The sequence below is a fragment of the Molossus molossus genome, unplaced genomic scaffold (assembly GCF_014108415.1).
Source record: "Molossus molossus isolate mMolMol1 unplaced genomic scaffold, mMolMol1.p scaffold_m16_p_12, whole genome shotgun sequence".
NCBI classification, from domain to species: Eukaryota; Metazoa; Chordata; class Mammalia; order Chiroptera; family Molossidae; genus Molossus; species Molossus molossus.
In genome coordinates, this window is record NW_023425347.1 from 67,754,786 (window position 1) to 67,779,784 (window position 24,999).

At 34.4% G+C, this 24,999-nt stretch overlaps 1 protein-coding gene and 1 pseudogene across 2 annotated transcripts in view; one reads left to right on the forward strand and one right to left on the reverse strand.

The window, feature by feature from the left end:
• Positions 1 to 24,999, forward strand: part of AGBL4 (ATP/GTP binding protein like 4) — a 1,033,620-nt gene that overhangs the window by 31,745 nt on the left and 976,876 nt on the right. The gene's annotated exons all lie outside the window — the stretch shown is intronic.
• LOC118626962 lies at positions 23,032 to 24,124 on the reverse strand (annotated as a pseudogene).

A 24,999-nucleotide genomic window follows, 5' to 3' on the forward strand; every position in this document is an offset into this window, starting at 1 on the left:
ATAATTTTTAGCATCCTTCCTGTGTAGTTGAAAACCTATTGCAATAAAAATGTAATGTTCAATAACATTATTCCATTGGTAGCACATAACTGTTTCTATTTACACGAACTGATTTTCTTCAAGTGCCTTACCGCCCACTAGGTTCAGATTTTTTCATGTTAATTTTTACTTAGTATTTTTATATCTGAAAGCAAACAGAGAACAAACCATATATTATCACTGCATGACCTTTTTCAGAAGCTAGTGAGAACTTTAAAATCTATAACAATGCAATAATGTGGAGGTAAATTACCATAATATACTACGGGATTTCATATCTTAGCAATCCTCTATAGACTGCTAACTTGAATCATACTCATGTGCAAATTATCTGTATACTGTGATGTCATAAACATAAATTAGCTTCTCCCATGTTAGGAACAGGACATTTTTCTGATATGTTCAACATGCTTTTTTTTTTGGTAATATTTATAAGTATTTAGAAATAGTAAGTTCTCTTATGCAAGATGAGTGATATTCTTTTGCTTAAGCTTTTAAAAATTCTGTAAATTTTTTAAATTACAGTTTACATTCAACATTATTTTGTATTAGCATGGGTAATATAATCAATAATATTGTAGTAACTATATATGGTGCCAGGTGGGTACTTGAAATATCATGGGGGTTCACTTTGTAAAGTATATGTGACATTCTTAAACTTATATAAGAATTCTGAGTCTCAGCAGATGGACTATAGAAAGAATGACACACATATATGTATATCTTTTTAAATGATTTTAATAGTAATAGAGAAGGACTTGGGGTGTTGTAATGATATTATATTTATTTATAGACCTTATGAGATTAAAACCAAATCCAGCCCTGTGCAAAGTTATAAAGGAGGCATCTGAGAGCCACCACAAATTCAGTGTACCCCATACTTAGTGATCTCCTCAAGCCTGATCCTCCTCCTGTCTTTTCTTTTTGAGTCTATGGGCATCCCTATCTACTCTGTCACTCAAACAGGAAATCTTTTTTTACTTTCTGTTCCTATGGCCTAGAATAGTTGCTGACAGGTAATATACAATCAGTAAATAGAGAAATTAGGAGCAATTGGAAGAGCAGTTCTACCAATTTCCACCACTGTATCTACCACTCACATAAATCTGTGCTCTATACTCCTTTCCTTACTGGAGTAACTGTTTCTGCTCTTACTGGAGTTTGATCTTTCCACTTGCACATTAGATTAATTTCTTCTCATGTTCTCAAAGATATCATTTCAGCAATTCCTCCTTCTATCTTTACACACATATCACATATGTGTGGGGTGTGTGTGTTCTGAAAGAGTCATAGTTTCTTTCTCCCTGGAGCCCATTCAATTAGGCTTTCATGAACCATACTGCTGCTCCAAAATTGCTTTCTTCATAGTCATGATTGACCTCCAGGTTGTTAACTTGCAGTTAAAACTATATTCTTTTCTATCTATTAGCAGGATTTGACTCATTTGGACTAGTCCTATTCCCTCCTCTTTGATATATTTCTGTTTTTGGCTTCAAAGGTACATACTAACTCCCTAATTTTCTTTCCCTCTTAGTGTCCACTACTTTTTTTTTTTTTTAACATTTATTGGTTCCACTTTATTTCTTTACTTTCTAAACACTGGAATGTTTCAGGGCTCAGTTCTTGTACCTTTTTCTCTTCTCGGTCTATAGTCACTCTTTTTGGTTGTTTCATCTGATCATGTGACTTTAAATATCATCTACACACTGATTTCTATCTCCGGTACAGGCCTATATTCTAGACTCCCATATTTATTAGGGGTGGACCCAGATGAATCACTGGCCAATATACAAAATTGATGGAAATAATAAAAATGCTGTTGTTTTAAGCTACAAAGTTTTGTTGTGATTTGTTATGCAACTATGGATACAATAATGTAAGCTTTGATTTCATCATCCTGAAAGCAAATGTAATGCATGATTTGTTTAATTTATTTGCAGAAGGATTGATAGATTCCAATGTTACCAGCAAATACAAATGCTAGTTTATTTATGAAAATGCAACTTATTTATCCTTTTTCCCCCTAAAAGAATTTATCATCCATGATGCATAATCATAAGAAATCAAAATAACAATTATGTTGTCTCTATGCAGACAGACAAGACAGTTACTCTAGTTAGTCCAATATTGTAATTCTTGAATAAGGTGGAATCCAATTTTATAAATCACTCAGTAAGTTCAGTCTTTGGTAATTTAACAAAAGTATCAGTGTTTTCTAAAATAGTAAATGTAATGAGTTCAATACATGTGATTTTTTCCCCCCTGTCATAATCTGGTCCATTATGGTGGGAATCACTTGCATATAGGTAAAATTGCATTTCATAATAAATATTGAACATACTTAAATAAATAATTAAATTTACTCATTTCCTTTTTTTGTTAATCTCATGCATTTGCACTATATTTAGAAAAAGTCTTATACTAACACAATGATATTTTTTTATGAGAAAACATATAATGCTTTTAAATTATACTTTAATATAGAAGACTGTATGGTTCCATATTTGAAGGTGTCTGTTGTGAGAAGTTATAAGTAAACTGCCAAATTTTAAATGTGAATTAAAAAAATCCCAACTCTGTAAGGCTTATCAGCACAGTATTTTTAGAGATTAGCTACACATTTGAATTGAAGAACAGTCCAAAGGTACAATTTTCTAGTATGAATTTAAATTACACATCTTAGAATACGCAGTCAGTACTTTGCCTTAACTTCTTTTTAGTAGTAGTGCCTATTGTTCCCTACAAGCAATATTCAAGCAAACACAATATTGAAAACATTAATTATAAAATCTTTTAGTTTATATGAGATTAGAAAAACTGGGTTAATTAAGCTAGTATAATCATTGATACCTGATTGATAATAATTATTATAATTATAGCAATTGTGCACATTTATAAAATACTATAGTCTCATTTTTCAAAAGTTTGTCAGATTCAGTATCTAATTTTTTTGTCAATGACACTCTGAGGAAAATGTTAGGTTATCATCATCATCATCATCATCATCATTTTCACCTCTATTTTAGACATGAGGGTATTGCAATTCAGAGAGGTAGAGTGAATTTTCCAAGGTCATCTGGCTGGTGAGTGGCAGACCTGGGAATAGGATTTCAAATTCTTATAAACCTCTGTTTAACTAATACCAATAAACACTTAGTGCATTTATTAAGTGTCATAGGAATTAAACTACCAAAAATATCTTTGAGAGAAATGGAGAATGTTATTTAGACTTTCATAGTCCAAGTGATGGGTTAGTAGTCCTTCCTAAAACAATATTGGCAAAAGTGGAGAGAGCACAGAGTTCATACGCTGAGGACCTGGGTATAAGTTTCAACTCTGTTACTTAACTAGATTTGTGATCTTTGGCAAGTCGTTTAGTCTTTACTACTTAGTTTCTTCCTTAAAAAAAAAAAAGGGAACCATTTTTTTTTTTTTAGGATTACAAGGAAGAGAACAAATGAACATTTGTTGAGCAAAAATTATGGGCAGGCATTGTCCTGGGAGATTTATATCTAATATTTTATTAAATAAGTTATGAATGTTCTTTAGAAATCATAAAGTACCCTAAAATGCCATGTCTGTATGTCTATCTGTCTATCTATCTATCTATCCATCCATCCATCCATCCATCCATCCATCCATATATCTATCTATCTATTGATCTATCATCTATCGATCTATCTGGTCTAAGTGTCTGTGTATCTATGTATCTATCTGTCATTTATGTATTTATTCATATAGTTATGAATGAAAATTTCTTTTTTTTTTTTATCCTCACCCGAGGACATTTTTCCATTTTTTGTTCAGATAGAGTAGGAGGGAGAGAGGAAGAGAGAGAGAGAGAGAGAAACATCGACGTGAAAGAGACACATTGAGTGGCTGCCACCCACACAACCCAACCAGGGCTGGGGACAAACTGCAACCGAGATACGTGCCCTTAGCAAGAACTGAACCCGGGTCTCTCTGGGCCACAGGCTGATGCTCTAACCACTGAGCCAAACAGGCCAGGGCGAAAATTTATTTTCTATGACTATTTTCTCAAGGCTTTGCCAGGGCAATGACTATATGGTAAATTAAAACAGTAAAAGTATCAGTGGAAGATAATGATCTAATGAGTTATTCTTCATTGGGATATTTTCATTCTCAAAGAATATATCTAAAGATACACAGCTTTATTTCCAGAAGAATGACTCTGTAATGAAATATTTCAAACACTCTGACAAGCCACTTGAAGAGATATTTTTGTATAATGGTTGCTCTGTGATGTCTTTTGTATGCTTTTAAAGAAACTTCCTGTTACACACAAATATATAGTTTCTGCTTTGCTTAGTATAGGGAGGTATGTTAGTACTGTCTCAACTGCATTACTTCTCTGGGCAATTGTTAGGATCACAATTGAGAACAAAGAAGAAAACAGTAAAGAATTATAATGTATAAAATAGATATCATAAAGCCCATGCACTTTTCTCGTATATGAAATGCTCCGGTGTATTCTTAACTTATTTTAGATGTAACTCTTACGACTCTAATTGCTTAGTTTCTCACTCTCTGTATTATTTATTGATGCAAGAGTATTATCACTAATGTAACACTTAAACAACATATTTTTTATCACACAGTTTCTGTGGATTAACAGTCTGAGCATGGCTTAGCTGAATTTTTTGTTTAAAGTTTTATGAGGCTGCAATGAAGGTGTGGGCCAGGGCTGCAGTCTTATATGAGACCTTAACTGGGGAAAGATCAACTTCCAAGTTCATTCAACTTACTGCATCATTCAGCCCCTTGTAGTTATAGGAATGAGGATTTCAGTTTCATTTTGGTTATCGAGTAGAGTTTACTCTCAATTCAAATAGGCTGTCCACAAGTTACTTGTCATGTGGAGCGCCCCGCCATGGCTGATTTCTTTCATGGCTGATTTCAAAGCAGCAAGGGACACACAGAAATGAGTGTTGCAGTCTTTTATAACATAATCATGTAATCCGGTACCTGTAATCACATACATCTAGCCACTTTTGCCATATTTTACTTGTTAGAAACAAGTACAGATTCCACTCATACTCAAAGGGAGGGGAATCACACAATGGTGTGAACACCTGAAGCTGGGTATTATGGAGGCCCCTAAGGGTCTGTTACACATCCAAACAGGTAATAGCATGTTAAAATAAGTTAATGCTATTTAATGGCAGGTACTGTGGAACTGACATTTGTTATATTGCTTATAGTTAGCACCCCTCCCCTGTCTCTACTCCCACCCTCCATCTCTTTTTCCTACTAACCTCCTATCTTATGAATATATAGAGATAGTGATAGAAGGTATCCTTTTATTTTCTTGTCCATCCGGGCCACTATCTAAATTCATTAACAAGTATGTGGACATTGTTTTAGGTACTAGGAACTCAAGGAGATAATGTATACTGATCACTACTTTCTTGGAACATATTTAGAATGAGTTAGCAATTTAGAGCTCTTTACATTGTCATATGTTGTGTGACCATTTGGACCATTTGGCTGATTCATTGTATCTTGATGATACCATTCTTTTTACTCCATAGTTCCGTTACTCTTATTCTTTCCTTCTAGAATCTATCTTCCTTTCTCCCTTCTATTATCCTTACTTGCTATAAATAGCCTTTAAACATTTTTCAAGTTTTAAAAATTCCAAACATCAGTCATTTCTAGCATAAACCTTCCTGAATCCCCTTAGTCAACCAACTGATTCTCCTGACAGAACAACTCATCACACCTACTGCATGTTCACAGCTTAATAACAATAGTATCAGTAGTAGTTATGGGTTTGTATGTGCTAATTGCTCTACATATATTATCTATGATAATCTTCAGGCTAACTATTGTTTCCATTTTATAGATGGGGGAAACTCATGCTTAAGGAGGACATATAACTTGCCTAATATCACACATATTTTTCCATGGTAGAATTAGGTTTGAAATCTATCAGTTTGATTCCTAAGCCCATGCTTTGTGTAATACCAAAAAAAAAAAAAAAAAAGAAGCCTCTCAGAATTTTGCATATTTCTCATTTCATGTTTCCTTCTTTTGTTCCTTGTTTATATGTATGCCTCCCTTGTTAGATTATAGCTTTTTAAAACATAAAACCATATCTCTTTATATACCCTTCTTTTCTTCTACCCCCTCCCCTCATACCTGGCACTGTTTTTAATATGGTTGACTTTCAGTAATGCTTGCTGCAAAGAAATGGAAGATGTTGTGGTATTCTCTAAGGAGACTGAAGCTATGTTCTACATAAATATAATGTATCCCCACACATTTATTTAAAAAATATCTATTGTATATATAGTATGTGGCCACAGTTCTTTATTTAAAATTTTTATTGGTGAAAGTATTACAAATGTTCCTCCTTTTTCCCCCATTGACACCTTCCTCCCCTCTCCCACTCGCCCTGCCTTCACTGTGCTGTTGTCTTTGTCCATCGGTTATGCATATATACATATACATTCTTTGTTTTATCTCCTCCCACTCCCTACCCCTCCTTCCTCTGAGGTTTGTCAGTCTGATACCTACTTCCATGTCTCTGGATCTATTTTGTTCATCAGTTTAATTTGTTCATTAGACGTCACAAATAAGTGAGATTATATGATACTTGTCTTTCTCTGATTGGTTTATTTTTACTTAGCATAATACTCTCCAGGTCCCTCCATGTCATCTCAAATGGTAAGAGATCTATCTTTCTTATAGCTGCATAGTATTCCATTGTGTAAAACTGTATCACAGCTTTTTTTATCCACTCATCTACTGATGGACATTTGGGCTGTTTCCAGATCTTAGCTATTGTAAATAGTGCTGCTATGAACACAGGAGTGCATATATTATTTCTGATTGGTGTTTCAGGCTTCTTAGGATATATTCCTAGAAGTGGGATCACTAGGTCAAATGGCAGTTCCATTGTTAATTTTTTGAGGAAATACCATATAGTTTTCCATAGTGGCTGTACCAGTCTGCATTCTCACCAGCAGTGTACTAGAGTCCTCTTTCCTCCACATACTCACCGGCACTTGCTTGATGATTTGTTGATGGTAGCCATTCTGGCATGTGTGAGGTGATACCTCTTCATGGTTTTAATTTGCATCTTTCTGATGATTAGTGATGATGAGCATTTTTTCATATATCTCTTAGCTATTTGTATGTCTTGTTTGGAGAAGATCCTTATCTGAGGATATTTTTCCATTTCTCTTCAGACAGAGTGGGAGGGAAGAAGAGGTAGAGAGAGAGAAAACTATCAATGTGAGAGAGACACATCAGTTGGTTTCCTCCCACACATCAAGAGCTGCTGAACCACAACCAAGATATGTGCCTTTGACCGGAATCAAACCCAGGACTCTTTGGTCCATGTGCCGATGCTCTAACCACTGAGAAAAACCAACCAGGGCCTTCTGCCCATTTAAAAAAAAATTTTTTTTTATCCTCATCCGAGGACATTTTTGCATTTATCTTGAGATAGAGAGGGAGAGAACGGGGAAGAGAGAGTGAGAAACATCTATGTGAGAGAGACACATCAACTGGTTGCCACCCACATGACCGCAACTGGGGACAGACTGCAACTGAGGTACATACCTTTATCGGGAACTGAACCTGGGATTCTCTGGTCTGCAGGCCAATACTCTAACTGCTGAGCCAAACCAACCAGGGCACTCTGCCCATTTTTAATTGGATTGTTTGTCTTCTTTTTGTTGAGTTGTATGAGTACTTTATATATTTTGGAAATTAACCCTTTATCCGATATATCATTGGCCAATATATTCTCCCATACAGTAGGTTCCTTTTTCATTTTAATATTTTTTTCTTTTGCTGTGCAGAAACTTTTTAGTTTGATGTAGTTCCATTTATTAATTTTTTTCCTTTGTTTCTCTTGCCCTTGGCAATGTATCAGTAAAAATTCTGCTGTGTATGATGTCTGAGATTTTGCTGCTTACATTTTCATCTAGGATTTTTATGGTTTCAGGAGTTACATTGCATTTAAGTCTTTTTCATTTAGAGTTTATCCATGTGTGTGGTGTAAGTTGGTGGTCTACTTTCATTTTTTTTTTTTTTTGCATGTACTTGTCTAATTTTCCCAAACCATTTATTGAAGAGACTATCTTTTCTTCATTGCATGCTCTTGCCTCTTTTGTCAAATATTAATTGAGCATAATTGTCTTGGGTTGATATCTGGGCTTTCTGGTCTGTTCCATTGATCTATATGCCTGTTCTTGTGCCACTACCAGGCTGTTTTGATTATGATGACTCTGTACTGTAGCCTGATATCCGGTGTTATGATCCCTCCAATTTTGTTCTTCTTTTTCAAGATTGCTATGGCTATTTGGACTTAACCAAGGAGAGAAAAGACCTATTCTCAGAGAACTACAGGACACTGAACAAAGAAATAGAGGGACATATAAAAAAGTAGAAGCATATGCCATGTTCACGGATTGGAAGGATTAACAGCATTAAAATGTCCTTACTACCCAAAGCAATCTATATATTCAGTTCAATACCTATTAAAGTACCAAGAGCATATTTCACACGTTTAGAACAAATACTGTGAAAGTTTGTATGTGCCCACAGTTTTTTTTTAGCATAAGTTTGTGTTTAGAGGTAGTGAATCAGATGGACTTTGGTTTAAGTATTAGTTCTGACACCAACTTGTATGGTCTTGGGTATGTTACTTATCCTTTTATTCATGGAGCTTTGGTCTATAGACACAAAATCAGAAAGATATTATTGATTTCAGGCACATAATTTTTTTGAGATGATTTCAACTACTGTACTTCTGTTCTGTGATTTATGTATTTCTGAAAGTCTCCCAAAGCTGAGTCTGTATTTTTCTATTTGATTTACAACCTTGGCTACTAAAGCATTTGATCACATTTTATTTTTCCATAGTAAAGAAGGGCTAATTATTAGGGTGACCAAGGAAGTCATATATTTTAAAGCAGTCTGTGTGGCTGAAGGGTGCTTTTAATGAAAATTAACATTGGTGAGACATTTGCAATGCACACTGATATAGTTATTCACTTTATGCCCTTTTTGAGAACCTAAATTTATTGTTTTATAACACCATTATTTTTTTTTACCCTCGGCTAATGGTGAGTAGAGAATTCTTTATTTTTAGACCTATTTTTGATACTTTTCTTAGCTTCCAAAGAAAAGATAAGTAGCTATGATTTTGAAGGGTTAATAATGTATTATCATCTTATCTGCAACCAAACTTTTAAGTGGGAGATAAAGTACATTTTCTGTGGGAGATTAACATTTAATTTACAGAAAACCCTGGAAATCTTTGAAATAAAATAAAATGCGTCCTCAGTTTTAAAATGAAATAACAAATATTTAGTGCAAAGACCTTTGAATATAATATGTAATTGTCATATAAAAAGTTCTTTGATTGCATTTAAAATGTTAGTATTGAATTATCAGTGTAACCCACATAAAAGAAATAATCAGAACTTAAATAAAAAGCACTTGACCATTAAATATATCAGTGAGCAGATGAATAGATGCCTCAGAGAAGCAATTGGCATGCAGATGCATTCTTCCACGAACTAGATAATGAAATGATAAAATGATATATTATGTTACATCTAAATAAAGAAATGTATAAGCCTAAAATTTTAAATTACATTAAAGACATGTACAATTAGAGAAATTTAAATTCACATATTAGTGGAGTAATTAATTATTTGATGATGAATAATTTTATATTAATGTGAAAAGTATCAAGGTAACTAATACTATTATTGTTACTGTTTTCTTTCATTGAACACTTACTATGTGACAAGCATTGTTTTTTGTGTTTTATGTTGTTCAACTTATTAGATCTTTAAAACAGCCCTTTGAATCCGACCAGTGTGGCTCAGTGGTTGAGTGTCAACCCATGCACCAAGAGGTCACCGCTTCGATTCCTGGTCGGGGAACATGCTAGGTTGTGGGTCCGATCCCCAATGGGAGGCATGCAGGAGGCGGCCAATCAATGTTTCTATCTTTCTCTCCTTCTCCCTTCCTCTCTCTCTAAAAATCAATAAAGGAAAAACAAAATAAAAAATAATAATAAAACAGCCCTTTGAGGTAGTTTTTGTTATTTTCATTTTTAAAGATAAAGAGTAAAGTAACATTTTTTTCTTCATAGCGTAGTGTAAGTACAACCAAACATTTATTGTATATTTCCTAATTACTTAATCTGTTCATACATCAGATTATATTCTTTTATTTAGCAACACGAATTTTTGCCATTTTATTGATCAAGAGCATCTCCAGGTGTGGGAAGGGACAGGGATTTTTTTGAAAAATTTTTTTTCTTTATTGATTTTAGAGAGAGAGGAAGGGAGAGGGCGAGAGAGATAGAAACATTGATGAGAGAGAACTTTGATTGGCCACCTCCTGCATGCCCCTCACTGTGGGTTTGGCCCACAATCTGGGCATATGCCCTGACTAGGAATCAAACTGGCAACCTCTTGGTGCATGGGTTGATGCTTAACCATTGAACCACATTGGCCGGGTGGGAAAAGAATTTTTTTAAAAAGATAATTAAATGTCTGCTTACTATTTTACTTCTTGATAATGTCTCATAAGATAATCTTTTAATTTTGGCTCCTAAAAAAACATTAATCTTTTTGAGGTTCAGAAAAACTTTAATATCAGAAGAGAACTGAATGAATGTTAACATATATTTCAATTCTAGCATCATTTTGTACAACTTTAATGGTAAGCTAATTTAGGAACTTTCCCAAAACTCAGAATATAACAAGGGCATAAGGCAAGACCAACCATATATTAAAATTTTAAAAGTCACTGTAAAATATTAAAATAGTTATATATACTCACTATTGGAAATGTGTAAAAGATATAGTGAAGCAAATAAGATAATCTCTAATTTAAAAATCATAAATCTGCCACCTAGAAATACATTGTATTAACCTGTACATTTCATTTTGGTTTATAGAGAAACTTAGAAACACAATTTTAAAAAACATGGTTGAGATTATAGAGCTAAAAGAAATTTTGTGCTTTTCACTTGCCATTATTTCATGATTATTTTCTTAAGTCATTAAATGTTTTAAAAGATATTTTAAATAACACATGTTTTAAAATATTATGCAGTGTTGGACTTACTTAGTTGTTTCCCTATTATTGAACATTTAATAGCTAATGTTGCTATTATGAATAATGCTGCACTTAACATTGGTGTACATACATTTTTGTCTTTATTTCTCCCCATTTCCTGAGGATTCTATACTTATAAGTGAAATTACAATTTCAAAGGATCTGAATCTTTTTTTTTGAGCCCTTAAAGTCTACGGCTAATTGCTTTTCAAAAAGATTGTATCAACTTAAGCTTCTACAAACAGTGTGGGAAAATCACTACATTCTCACCAGTATTGAGAAGAATCACCATTGGAACTTTTCCTTATTTCATAGTCAAAAAAGGCCTTTCATTGTTTTAATTTGGATTTCTTTGATCAGTGGTAAGGTTGAATTTATTTTATATATTTGTTAACACTTGCTTTTCTGCTTTTGTGAATTGTCTGTCATTTTCCTGTTGGAGTGTTAACATTTTTTTAGTGGTATATCTGAGCTCTTTATGGTTTAATAATATGATGTCTTTTATCTTTGTGGCCAGTATTTTTTTTTAGCTTGGTATATTTTATTATATGGTTATATTTTTGATATGATAATATACATATTTTATGCAGTCAAATATATCGATTCTTTGTATATTTCCTACCATTGTTTTTGTGTTTAATTCTTCCAAATCTGAAAAGTATATACTTATGTTTGCTTCTAGCCATTTTATGGATTTGTTCCATAGGTTTAATCCTTTAATTCTTTTATTAATGTAAGTATATGTTGTAAACTGAGGTTCTAACTTAAAATTCTCTGAATAGCTCTTTTCATCATTATTTATTGAATAATCTATCTATTCTACTGATTTTTATGAAGCTTTCTTCATTATATCTTGCTTACACACACATCCACCCCTATACCTTTGTGTGGTCTGTGGTTTAAGAATTTTGGCCTTATACCTTCTAATAAAAATAATCTAGGGTTTGTACTAAAATGCATATTTGTGGGCCTCAAATCTGAGATACTAAATTAAAAACTCTGCAGATGTACTTCACAAATATATAGGACATTATTCATTTTTCCTCCTTTTTCTGAAACTTTATCCCCCTCTCATTTATTTAGCATTCTAGATGAAATTTTTAGTTAATTTATGTAAAAAATACCATTGAGATTCAGGTGGGAATTGTATTTGTGAAATAATAGCAACTGTATAATAGTCTTCTTATCTAGGTATATGCTATATCTTGGTATTTGTTAATGTCTTTCTTTTTATCTTTTAGGAAAACTTAAAGGATTTACATTTAAATGAAAATTTTCAATTTTCATATACTTTAAGGTGACACATCTATCTTTTTTTTTTTTAAATCTCAGTTTAAGCTTATGTTTGGAATAGCATACATGACTATACCTAATACTGACTGTTCAATTAAAGTCTAACTTTAATTGTTCTTAATATAAGTGACTTTTTTGTTCTCAGTGTTTTTTATCATATTTTACCTATTTATATTTCCTTAATTTTAAATAAAGATCTCAAAAGCAGAGGTTTTGTTTTATTATTTTCTGAAGTCAGTTCCTTTCCTTTTCAGTATCTAGTGTAACCCTTAATACAAGTGTCCAGCAAGTTTTTGGTGAATTATATTGAATTCCCAGTACCAGTCTGAACCTCAAAATGAAATAGCCATAAGTGAATTAATATTTATGTTCCTGGCACAATAGAAGATATCTTCCACTGAAGTTCTCACATGTATTCTTAAACATATATTTCACCTAATATTTACTGAATTTCTATTTCAAGTCATGTATTATGCTAGGAGCACAAGGATACAAATGTAAAAAAGACAATTTTTATCATCAAGATTTTTACTAGGCATTGAGGAGAAAAAAGTCTATAATTGAATAATTTAAATCCAAAGTATTAAAATACAGATGAGTTCAAATGCTATGAGAGCATTCTTCAAATGGTGGCAGTTCATTTGTAGTATTATATAGTAGAAACTTGAGCATTATTCTTGGTAAAGATTAGAATCTGGCTGTCTTAATACCACCTACTTTATAACCTTGAGCAAGTTACTACCTCTATGAAAATAATTTTGTCACCTAAAATAGAGAAAATCATATTTACCTCATAGATATGATTATTATTATCATTAGATATTATTTAATGATTCCCAATTTTAAATTTCCTACCTGGACCTTCTCTCTTAACTAACTACATGTTCAATTGTCTGATTGACATCTTTACCTGATTCTCACTAACATCTCAAACAATGAAATCTGAAATAGAATTTTAGATTTTCTCCATTGAACCCATTCCCTATTCTTTTCAATTTATCAAGCCAGAAATATGGGAATCAACTAGTCCTCTCACTCACCCATTATATTCAGTCTATTTGTAGTTTCCATTGATTTTACCTTCAAAGTGTTTTATCATTCTATATGCTTCTTTTCTCCAGTTCCACTATCATCTGTTCCTAATTCAGGAAGTATCATGTCTCTAGGACCACTCCAGTATATTTTGTGTTTAAGGAAGCAAGTGAGTACCTTGGTGTGCTTAAAAACTGAGAGGCATGAGGGGCATGGTCAGAGATTCTGGAAAACCATTTAGTGTTAAATGACAGAGTACCTTCAATGCCATGGTAATCTGTTTAGAATTAATCCTGTAGTTAATGAATATTATCTGAAGAAATTAAAGCCAGGAATTTTGATTACAGCTAGGTGTCAGATAGTGCTCTAGGCTCTGTGGATATAGCCGTGAAAATGGACAAAATTCTTGCTTCCATAGACCTGATATTTTGTGTGAAGAGATAGTCTTAAACATATTAATAAATATATAGTATAATGTATCATATACTTTTAGTCCATAAATATTTTTTCAATATGCTATAAATATGTTTATATATTATATAGTTATATATACTATATGTCACATGTACCTACAATATATATTTAAACATATAGAACAAATATTTAAATCTTAGGTAACAAGTGCTCTGATTAAAATTAAGGGGATAGAGAATAATGGACTTCTGTTATTTGGTTGGATTGTGTTCACTCATGCAACAAATAATGAGAGAGTTCTTTAGCTTGTTTAAGGATTTTACATGTGCACTAATAATTTCTAGTATAACCATATGAAATGAGAATTATTAATCTCAAAAAAAGAAAATTTGGAATCCAGTTTATTAAATTATTTGTTCAATTTAAGGAACCTCTGAAGTACCTGATTTAGAGCTGTTTTATGTCTATACTATGAATATGTACCATATTCCTCTAACCTTTTTAACAGGATAATTGGCACTAGGCAATTGTAAGGTTTACTGTATGTAGTTGGGTAAGGCTTGCATCTTGGAGACCAGTGATGAGAATGTTTTAACAGTTCAGGTGAAACGTATGATAAAGATCTGAGTTAAGAAAATAAGGAATCGATATATTTACCAAACATAAAGGCCAAATATAATGCTTGCCAATGAAGTTATGTGAAACATCTACCTATCTTTTTCTTATCAGTTGTTTTCTACTCATTTCTATAAGTGATTTATAATAATTAGGAGGCCATAACTATTCTGTTTCTTTTTGTCTCTACAAACTTCCATTTGGCTACTCTTCAAAGTTTAATTGCTTCTGTTCTTATATATGGTCTATGTTTTGTTCCTGCTTTAAGCATGTTCATTTTTATTTCTCTGGTAACCACCAATTATGGCTTGTCAATCTTGTGTAGTTGCTATTTTTTACTTTATTTTATTCTCTGTCAAGAAACTATGTAATATATATTTTTTTTATCCTCACTCGAGGACATTTTTCCATTTTGTATTCAGATAGAGCGGGAGGGACAGAGAGAGAGAGAAACATCGATGTGAAAGGGACACATCGAGTGGCTGCCTCCTGCATGACCCAACCAGGGCCAGGGACAAACTGCAACCAAAGTACATGCCCTTAGCGGGAACCGAACCTGGATCTCTCTTGACCGCAGGCCGACGCTCTAACTGCTGAGCCAAACTGGCCAGGGCATGAAACTGTGTAATATTTTTTTAAAAATATTTTTTCTTTATTGATTTTAGAGAGAAAAGAAGGGAGAGGGAGAGAGAGACGCATTGACGAGAGAGAACATCGATTGGCCCCGCTCCTGCATGCCCCACACTGGGGATCGGCCCCACAACCTGGGCATGTGCCTTGACTGGGAATTGAACTGGCAACTTCTTGGTGCATGGGTTGACACTCAACTACTGAGCCACACCAGCTGGGAAAACTGTGTATTATTGTTTATTATAAATATAAATGAGTGGTTTTTTTCCTATTATAAATCTATGAGTGCTGTTGCTGATGTATGAACATGGCTCCACTGAAGGCATGTCTTGTACTGAAGGACTCCTCTCCAGCTATTCTCTTGCTGTTTTAAGATGTGATACCAGCATCTTATGAAAATGAATACAAATGATGAAAATTATTCAGGAGAACATATCCATAATGATACTGGGCATGTAAATTTTATCAGCATTTTTTGTAGTAATTTTATAAAGAGAAAATTTATTGGGGTCCTTTAGTGTTGCAGATAGCTACGTATGTCATTTATTTAACACATAGTTATTGAGTACAGTTTATGTTTCATACATGATGGTAGACAAGGAGTATACATGAATGAACAAAAAAGATATGGTTTCTACTTTTAAGGAGCTAAATTCTGGTGGGAGAAAGTTAGGAAGAAGTTAATAAACACATGTACATTTATTTCCATGATGTGAAAAGGGCTATGAAGGAAACAGAGAACTCAGTGATAGAAATTTCGTGGAAATTCATAGGGTAGTTAGGAAAGACTTTTGTGATGAGATAACCTTTACACTGAGATCTGGAAGATAGGAGGCATTCATGAGAAGTCAGGAATGGAGACAGAGTGGAAAAAGCTCTTTTTAGAAAATTTTCATTTTTAAATTTTAGTTTACATTCAATATTATTTTGTATTAGTTTCAGTTGTACAACATAGTAGGTAGGCAATCATATACATTACAGAGAGTTCCCCCTGATACTTTTAGTACCCAGGAGATGTTTGTTAAAGTAACTGAAAAGAAGAGAGAGTGCATTAATGGCAAAAGAGGAAATCAGAAAGGTAGACAGGTACTAGATCATACAGTATAGGGAATAATAAAGGTTTTGTGTTTCATTTGATATGCATTGAGAAACTATTGAAGAGAATTGGGCAGGAGAATGACATGATTTGATTTCTGGGAAGTTTATAGTATGATGAAGATGGAGATTTTAATTGAATTTGTAGTGGACTTCTAAAATCTAAACTAGGGCAGAAATTTCTTTAATTTCATAGTAAGCATTTAACATGTATATACATATGTGTTAATGTATAATATATACATGTTAATATATATTATTCCATTTTATTTTCTCTATTAGCTTCTTAGCTTTATTTATTTATTTTTGATTCTTGCTCTAATGCTAATGATAGTCATTCTTCCTTAACTCACCACAGTCTATTTAGAGTCAATACTGCATAACTTTACAGTTCACACTTACTGTCAGACTTTTTGCTTTTCACTTCACACTCAACATTTAAAAACTTTGTGAATATTTTACTAGCATAATTCTGTTTACCTTCCCTGCCCCATCCTGTGAGTATTCTTGTTTATTTTATTTGCTATATTATAAACCCCACTTTACAATGTTAATATTTTGGCTTCAGTCAATTGGCTTTTATGAAAATTATAAATGAAAAATAGTTTTAAAAATATATGACCAATTGTCTACCATTTCTTCTTTTTCTCATTCTTTCCTGTAGATCCAGGTTTACATCTGGCTTTTCTTCCTATAGATCTGAGTGTCTATCAACCTGAAAAACATCTTCTTGCACTAAATTCTCTTAGCTTATGTTTATATAAAATTGTCTTTATTTCAATCTTGCTTTTGAAGGATATTTTAATTGATTCTTTAACACTGATATTATTCTATGTCTAGTAATCTTCATTGTTTCTTATGAAAACTCAACTGTTATTTTCCTGTATTCAGTAGTATTTCTTCTCTGTGTGCTTTTAAGATTTTTTTCCTTTACTTTTGGTTTTCAGCAATTTGACTGTGATTGGATTTATTTTTGCATGAGTATTTATTTTGCTTGAGGTTTGCTGAGCTTACATCTGTAAATTGTTTTTTGTTTTTGGTGTGTGTGTGTGTGTGTGTGTGTGTGTTTATTTATTTATTTATTTATTTATTTATTTTTGTTATAGATGTTTCTCCTTTTCCCCCCATTGACACCCTCCTACCCCTTCCTCCCTGCCCTGTCCTCAGCTTTGTTGTCCATGTCCATTGGTCATGCATACATGCATATAAGTTCTGTGGTTTATCTCCCCCCGCCCTCTTCTGGGGATTGTCAGTCTGTACCCTACTTTCACATCTCTGGAACTACCCTGTTCTTCATACTGTTATGTTCATTATATTTCACAAACAAGTGAGATCATATGATACTTGTCTTTCTCTGTTTGGCTTGTTTCGCTTAGGATGATACTTTCCAGGTCCCTCCATGTCATCTCAAAGGGTAAGAGATCTTTCTTTCTTAGAGCTGCATAGTGCTCCATTGTATATATGTACCACAGCTTTTTTTTTTTTTTTTTTTTTTTTTACCAAACTTAGAAAAATTTAGAGCTTGTTTCTTCAAATATTGCTTCTGTCACATTCTCATTCATTCTTCTTTCTGGAACTACTAGTAATGTTGTTGTAAACTGGACATTGTGAATGATATATTGTAGAAACTCTTGGTTTTGATTTATCATCTGAAGAGATGATTTTTGATCCAGAATCAATTGAAATACTGGTTAAGTATCTTTAATTTATATGAAGTTAGTTGTATGCTTTGTAAGGGCAGATATATGGAAAGCCTAAGGTGTTTCCCAAGCCCCTCTAACTTGGGACTTGTGCAAGAAAGAGTTAACTCAGAAATCATGAGTTTCTTAAACTTTGCATATTACTAAGAAGGGCCTGTTTTTGTAACTGACTCATGGTTGGCTCTAAAAAATGCTTTTAGAATATTCTGATAAGAATGTTTTACATGCTTGGTACCAATACAGAACACAGTATTAGCTTGTCTAGATAGTTTGTGGTGAAAACCTGCTTTTCTTCCAGAGTCTGGAGCTTCAATGACTAACCAACTCCCAACACCCTGGGTTTCTAGGCTCAGGTGAGCTTTCCTGGTAGACAACAGTTCTCATATTGTCATTATTCATTGGTAAAATAATTGTTTCTTGTGTGATGTCACTGGGAAAGGACGGTTGGAAGCTTGTACTTGTTTTTCTCAAAAATTCATCCTGTGTGCCATTTTTCCCTATGTTAATTTTGCTGTGAGTCTTTTTGGTGCAATGAACTGTAATTGTGAGTTTAACCTCTTTTGAGTCCTCTGCATTCTTTTGGTGAACTATCAAACCTGGGGATGATCTTGGGAATCCCAACAGAGGACTCAACTTTCAAAAGCTGCTTTTCCTTAGTTTTTTTTTTTTTGTTGTTGTTTTTGTTCTTTTGTCTTTTTGCTTAATCCTCACCTGAGGACATTTTTCCATTGCTTTTCTTAGAGAGACTGGAAAAGAGGGAGGGAGGGAGAGAGAGAAAGAGAGAGAGAAACATCGAGGTGAGAGAGACACATCAATTGGCTGCTTCCTGCACAACCCCGACCAGGGCCAGGGATTGAACCTGCAACCTAGGTATGTGCCCTTGACTGGGAATTGAACCTGCGACTCTTCAGTCTGTGGTCTGACGCTCCAATTGCTGAGCCAAACTGCTCAGGGCTTTCCTTAGGTTTTTGTTTGGGCTTGATTTTAGTCTTTATTAAGGTGAGTCTAGGTTAGACTATACTTTATTACATGATGCTCCTTTCTCTTTTTTCATCTGAATTTCATGAGCATTAATGAAGCATTGAAAATATTTCTATACTCACAGTAGGCTAGACCTCTTCATCCCCTCTATTCCACTATTACAGTATTTTATGTAGAGTGTCAGTGCATTTTCTACTTTTCACATAAGTGCAATGACAGTTTTGCTAAATGTTCCATCACTACATAAAAAGAATCCTTTTTCCTTCAGTTTCCAATAAGATTATTTTCACTTTCCTTTATGTTTTCAACTGAATTCTTCTCAGAGGTAGACTTGTTTCTATAGTATCTTCAGTACTATACAAGATTTCAATAAGTGAAACAGAATAATGTAGCTAAGGAAATTTCTAGGCAGGATGTTGAAGGTGCTACCTGGTTACCTTGCTGATTATAGTAAAGTATGAGAAGAGAGAAACTAAAGGAAGAACTGTTAGACATGAAGGAGCCAGGACCTGATAGTTCAAAATTTCTCAGCCTTTTCAGGTGACAAATGATTCTAAAATTAATCCTCCCAGGTAAAGAGAGAATCCAGGGTATTCTCAGAAAATTCAGGTTATCCTTGAGGTGAAACTGAGGATATGACTGTAAAATCCTTTGCTCAGACCTAAGAAAGATTGAAGATCAGGTATTAAATTAGACAAAAGACCCTCTGAAGATTTTAAGGGTGTGCTTCATCAAATCTCTCTCAGTGAAAGGATAGGACTTATAAGAAGGTCAAAAATATAGGCACTCAGAAGAAAACCAGGGTACAAAAGGGTTTATCTCAGAAACTCTTAGAAGCTGTGAGATAATAAGTATTTGTTGTTTTAAGCTTTTAAATTTTGAGTTAATTTATTATGCAGCAATAGACAGAGTTTATTCTTATATTATTATTTACTAATCTATTATTTTCTGTAAACCTACCTTTGCCCTATCCTGTATGAAGTAAAAAAGGATTGTGACACTTTATACATAGTTTGATCTCAAACATGTAAAAATATGAATGTTTATAGAAAAAGATATGAAGTGGCTACCCCCAGATATTAGCAAAGATTTTTCTCTGAAAGATGGATTTGGGATATTTATTTATTTTATTTATTCATGTGTTTATTTATATGTTGTTATATTTGTAATCGGAAAAACATTTACCTATGTTTTCTGGAATATTTTGGAAAAGCATCAGTGTGATAGATAAGGGTTTATGTAATATTTTGCATTTACATTTGACAATCTTCCCTACATTAACTAACTAATGAACTATAATAACTGTGATATTGAAAGTATGGTCCTTTTTTATTCCTGTTACCTTTTCCCATAACTTATGTAGGTATAGCCTGAGGAAATATGTTTATTCCTGGCATTTCCCAAGTACTCTGGAATTATGCTCGTTGATTTTTAGTGATTCTGAGAGATATGCTATAGAAATACTCATTTTTGTGACATTTCTTTCTAGCTTGTTGTTCTGGCATTCTTCCTAATGAGAAGCTACAGAGGGGGCTGAATTTGTGAGCAGGTGGTATACAGGATTAAAAAAATAAAACTCTTGCCTCAAACCTCAGAGGCAAGGGAGAGGGTGGGAAGAGATAAACCAAAGAATTTATATGCATATATGCATAACCAATTGACACAGACAATAGTGTGGGGAAGGCAGGAGGGGGAGTGGGAGTGGGCAGGAGGGGATCAATGAGGGTAAAAGGGGGGATATCTGTAATACTTTCAACAATAAAGATAAAAAATAAAATAAAAAATAAACATAAAAAAGCACTTGCAAATAGTTTTGAAAAAAGTTAGCTCTTCAATTTGGGTTGTAGAATTTGCAGTAGGATTAGAATTACCGTTTTTACATACTCTCAGAGTGCATTGGTATCATCTCCATCCTGAAACAGGATATTAATTTTATAGCTGAGTAATTAGTAGTGTTCAGCAAAGTTCTGAATGTAAGCAACAACAATAATATTATAAGTGCTTTGATTTGTTGAATTTCTCCTAGGCATAAGGAACAGTACTAGATGCTTTACATATATTCTTTCAGAATATCTTTTGTACTGCAAATTATGTTTGTTTTTATTTTATAGATGAATAAAATTAGATCATAGTCATAATACAACCACTTGGCAGAGTGGGGAATTAAATCTGAATCTAACTACAAAGCCATGGTACTTCAGCCTTACAGGGTTCCTCCAGCCCCTCATCAGGACCTAGAGTAGATTAGCCCAATTCTGGAGCATAGGCCTAGATTAGAGAGCGTTCCTATCTTCCTAGCTCTAGCACTATAGGATATTTTTTTCAGTTTTCTGTCTGAATTGCAATTTCCTTGGAAACGTTTTTAAATTTATTTGAAAAACTTTATTGAGATATAACTCACATCCCTGAAATTCACTCATTTAAATTATACAGTTAAATAATTTTAGCATTTTCGTGGAATTGTAAAATAAGTTTAGCATTTCCATCACCCTAATATAATTTAAAATATTTATGTAATCCACTCAAAGAACATTGTACCAATTATCATTCACTCTCTATTTTCCCCCACACCACTAAGCCTTAGGCAATCACTAGTTTATTTTCCATGTGTGTGTATTTCTTTATTGTAGATATTTTATATACATGGATTCATACAGTATGTGGTCTTTTGTGACTGATTTCTTTCACTTAGCATAATGTTTTCAAGCTTCATTTATTTTACACCAGGTATCAGTACTTCATTCTTTTTTTTCCTCTGGCTTCAATGTGGTAGGATTGATAAATTACAATTTTATATATTTAAGGTATATGTATGCATTGTGAAAAGATTACCATAATCAGGTTAGTTGACATATTGGTCATCTCACAATGTTACCGTTTTTGTGTGTGAGTGGTAAGAACACTTGAGATCTATTTTCTTAGCAGTTCTCAACTATATAGCACATTATTATTAACTGTAGTCACCATGTTGTACATTAGGTCTCCAGAAATATTTATCTTATAACTACATCATTCCTTTTATAACCAAATAGTACTCTATTGTTTTAATTATCTGTTGATCAGTTGATGAATATTTGGGTTGTTTCTACCTTTGCTATGGACTTTGTGTGCCAGTTATTGTTTGAACGTTTTTTTTTTTTTCCCATTTCTCTTGGGTATATACCTAGAAGTGAAATTGCTGGTCACATGGTAACTATATATGTAATATTTTGAGGAACTACCAAATTGTGTTTTTTTTTTTTTTGTGGTATGTGCCCCTAGCGGGAACTGAACCCGGGACTCTCTGGTCCACAGGCTGACGTTCAACCGCTGAGCCAAACTGGCCAGGGCTACCAAATTGTTTTCAATAACAGCTGTGTCATTCTTATTATTAAGGATTCTTCATAAGAGCTGTTGGTCCTTGGTTTTCTTTTCTTGTGATGTCTTTGGTTTTGGTGTCAGAGTAAGTCTGGCCTAAAAGAATGAGTTGAGAAAAGATTTATGAATGATTGGCATTTTCTTATTCTTGATGTTTGTGTGTGTGTGTGTACACATTTAGTTTTATTGTAACAAAGCAACTTATACACTTTTAACGTTTAAAACTGAGCATCATCTTTTCTTTCTAGTGAAACAAAAAGAAATTTTAAAAATAAACAGGAACAAATTTACAATAGAGAAATGTCAATTCCGAATAAGATCCTACAGGTTCTGCTGATTCTCCCATCGAGTGGCAGGGCTCAAGTCATCATTAGGAGAGAATTTTAAAAGTGTCATCTTAAACTGCAAGGATGTCCATTAAACATCACAATTAAACATGCCAAAGGAGAAGCCATGTTGTCAAAATGCCCACTTAACCCACCCAAACATCTCAAACCCACCCTTTGCTGACCTTCTATAACCCCCCCCTTTTTTAAAGTTTTTTTTTTTTTTTCTTTTTTTAAACAAGAGAAAGTAGACAGATACATGTTGGTAAATGCTAACTGTCCATATTCACATAGAGACACAGTGTAATCTCTGAGCCCAATATACAGAGAAAGGAGGAAAAAAGCTAGAATTCTATGCAGTCCTACACAGGGGCCTAGCACCCTCCAGCTTCCAGCAGAGCTAAGCGAGCAGAAGGTTTTTCTTTTTACCCACAGAGCACGGTGGTGTTGATTCCATAAAGTTTCTTGAGACAAGAAGGGATAAAAATGAATTTGGAACAGAAAGGGGCAGAGATTCTTTTCCCACTGTATTCTGCTCAAAGTACATCCCCCCCAAATAAGGTAAGAACCATGGTGTAAAGGAGAGAAAAGAGACCTCAAAAACAGGGTGACTGAGCACAAGGGGGGGGGGGCGGAAGAAGAGACTGCAACTTGCTCCCAGGGACTGGAGAAAATTAAAAAAGGTTGGAATCCATCAGTGTTCCATTAGTCATCTTCTCCTTCATCTTCCTCTCCTTCCTCCCCCTCATCATCATCTTCATCTTCTTCACCTTCATCCTCATCACCTTCTTCATCAATATCTTCCAACCCTTCCTCCTCTTCATCATCATCATCTTCCTCTCCTTCCCCTTCTTCATCATCCATGTCAGGAACCAAGTAGTACTGCAATGGATTTGGCCAAATGTCATCTTTGATGACTTCTAATTCATCTGCACCTGCATCAGAATGGTCAGTAAACCAGGTAAAGAAGCTCTCTGGTTCCTCATGCTGTCTCTTCCTGCTGGCTTTATTCTGTGTTTGACTTGAATGTTTCGTCAAATCCTTTCCAGATTTCCATTTGATTTCAGTGGACTTTGAAGATGGATCACCACTCTCTTTCAGATGAAATTCTTTGGAGAGAACTTTATTTTCGAAGTAAGGATTTTCATCAAAATAAAAATCTATTCTGTAACCTGATTTAATATCTTCAAATTCTGTCACTTCAACTCTTGTCAAATAATGCAGCGCCTCTTCATCTTCTTCCCCAAGCAGTGCAGACACTTGTGGATGGTTGACAAATGTTGTAACCCAAAAATTTGGGATTTTGGTGATAAATTCTGGCCTCTTCTGAAAAAATGGTTGGCGGAGTTTGTTATATTTCTGTTCTACTTTCAAAATCTCCTCACTGGCTTGTTATTAAGTCTATTTCATTTTGTACTTCATCAATATGTTCAATTGCTTCTTGCTGTTCTTTTTCTGAGGTCTCGTCGCCCCGTCGTGGTTGGAGTTGAGCTCCTTTTTACTGACTTTGGCCGCCTGCGCCGACATGGTGCTGCTTCGCGGTGGGGAGGAGAGAAGGGAAGGCGAAGGGAGCAGGCAGCGGCTTCCCTTCACGCCACGCGCACGCGGGCGCTCGCTGGGTCCCGGTCCCAGTCCGGCAGCCTCCTCCCGGTGCCCGCTCGCTCTCCCTCCCCCTGGCTCGCACGCGCAGCCCTGGCGGCCTGACAACAAGGGAGGGGCTGGGGCAGCTGGCCGGCCCTGTCCCGGACTCCTGCTTACAGAGGGGAGGCGGCGGCGGGCGGGCAAGTGGCTGGGCTCCTTCACTCACGCTCCGTGATCCAGCTCGCTGCTCGTTCTCCCCAAGCCGCCTCCTCCTCCTTATTCTTGATGATTTATAGAATTCACCAGTAAAATAATCTGGGCCTGCATTTTTCTTTGTGGGTAGTTTTAATATTCTAATTGAATATATTTACTGGTATAGGTGTATTCAAATTTTGTATTTCTTTTTGTGTCAGTTTGGATAGTTTATGTCTTTCTAGAACTTTGTCCATTTCATGCTAGTTATCTGGCTTGTTGGCATTTATCATTTTTAGTGTGCGTTTATAATTCTTTTTATTTCTGTAATGTTATTAGTGATACCTCCTGTTTCATTCCTGAATATACTAATTTAAGTCTTTGTTTTTTTTTTTTATTTAATTAATTAATTTATTTTTGTTACAGATGTTTCTCCTTTTTCCCACACTGATACTCCCCACCCCCACCCTTTGCGCAGGTTACCCCAGCTTTGTTGTTCATGTCCATTTTTCATGCATACATGCATAAAAGTTCTGTGGTCTGTCTCTCCCCCACCACCCCATCTTCTGGGGATTGTCAGTCTGTACCCCACTTCCACGTCTCTGAGATTACCCCGTTCCTCAGACTGT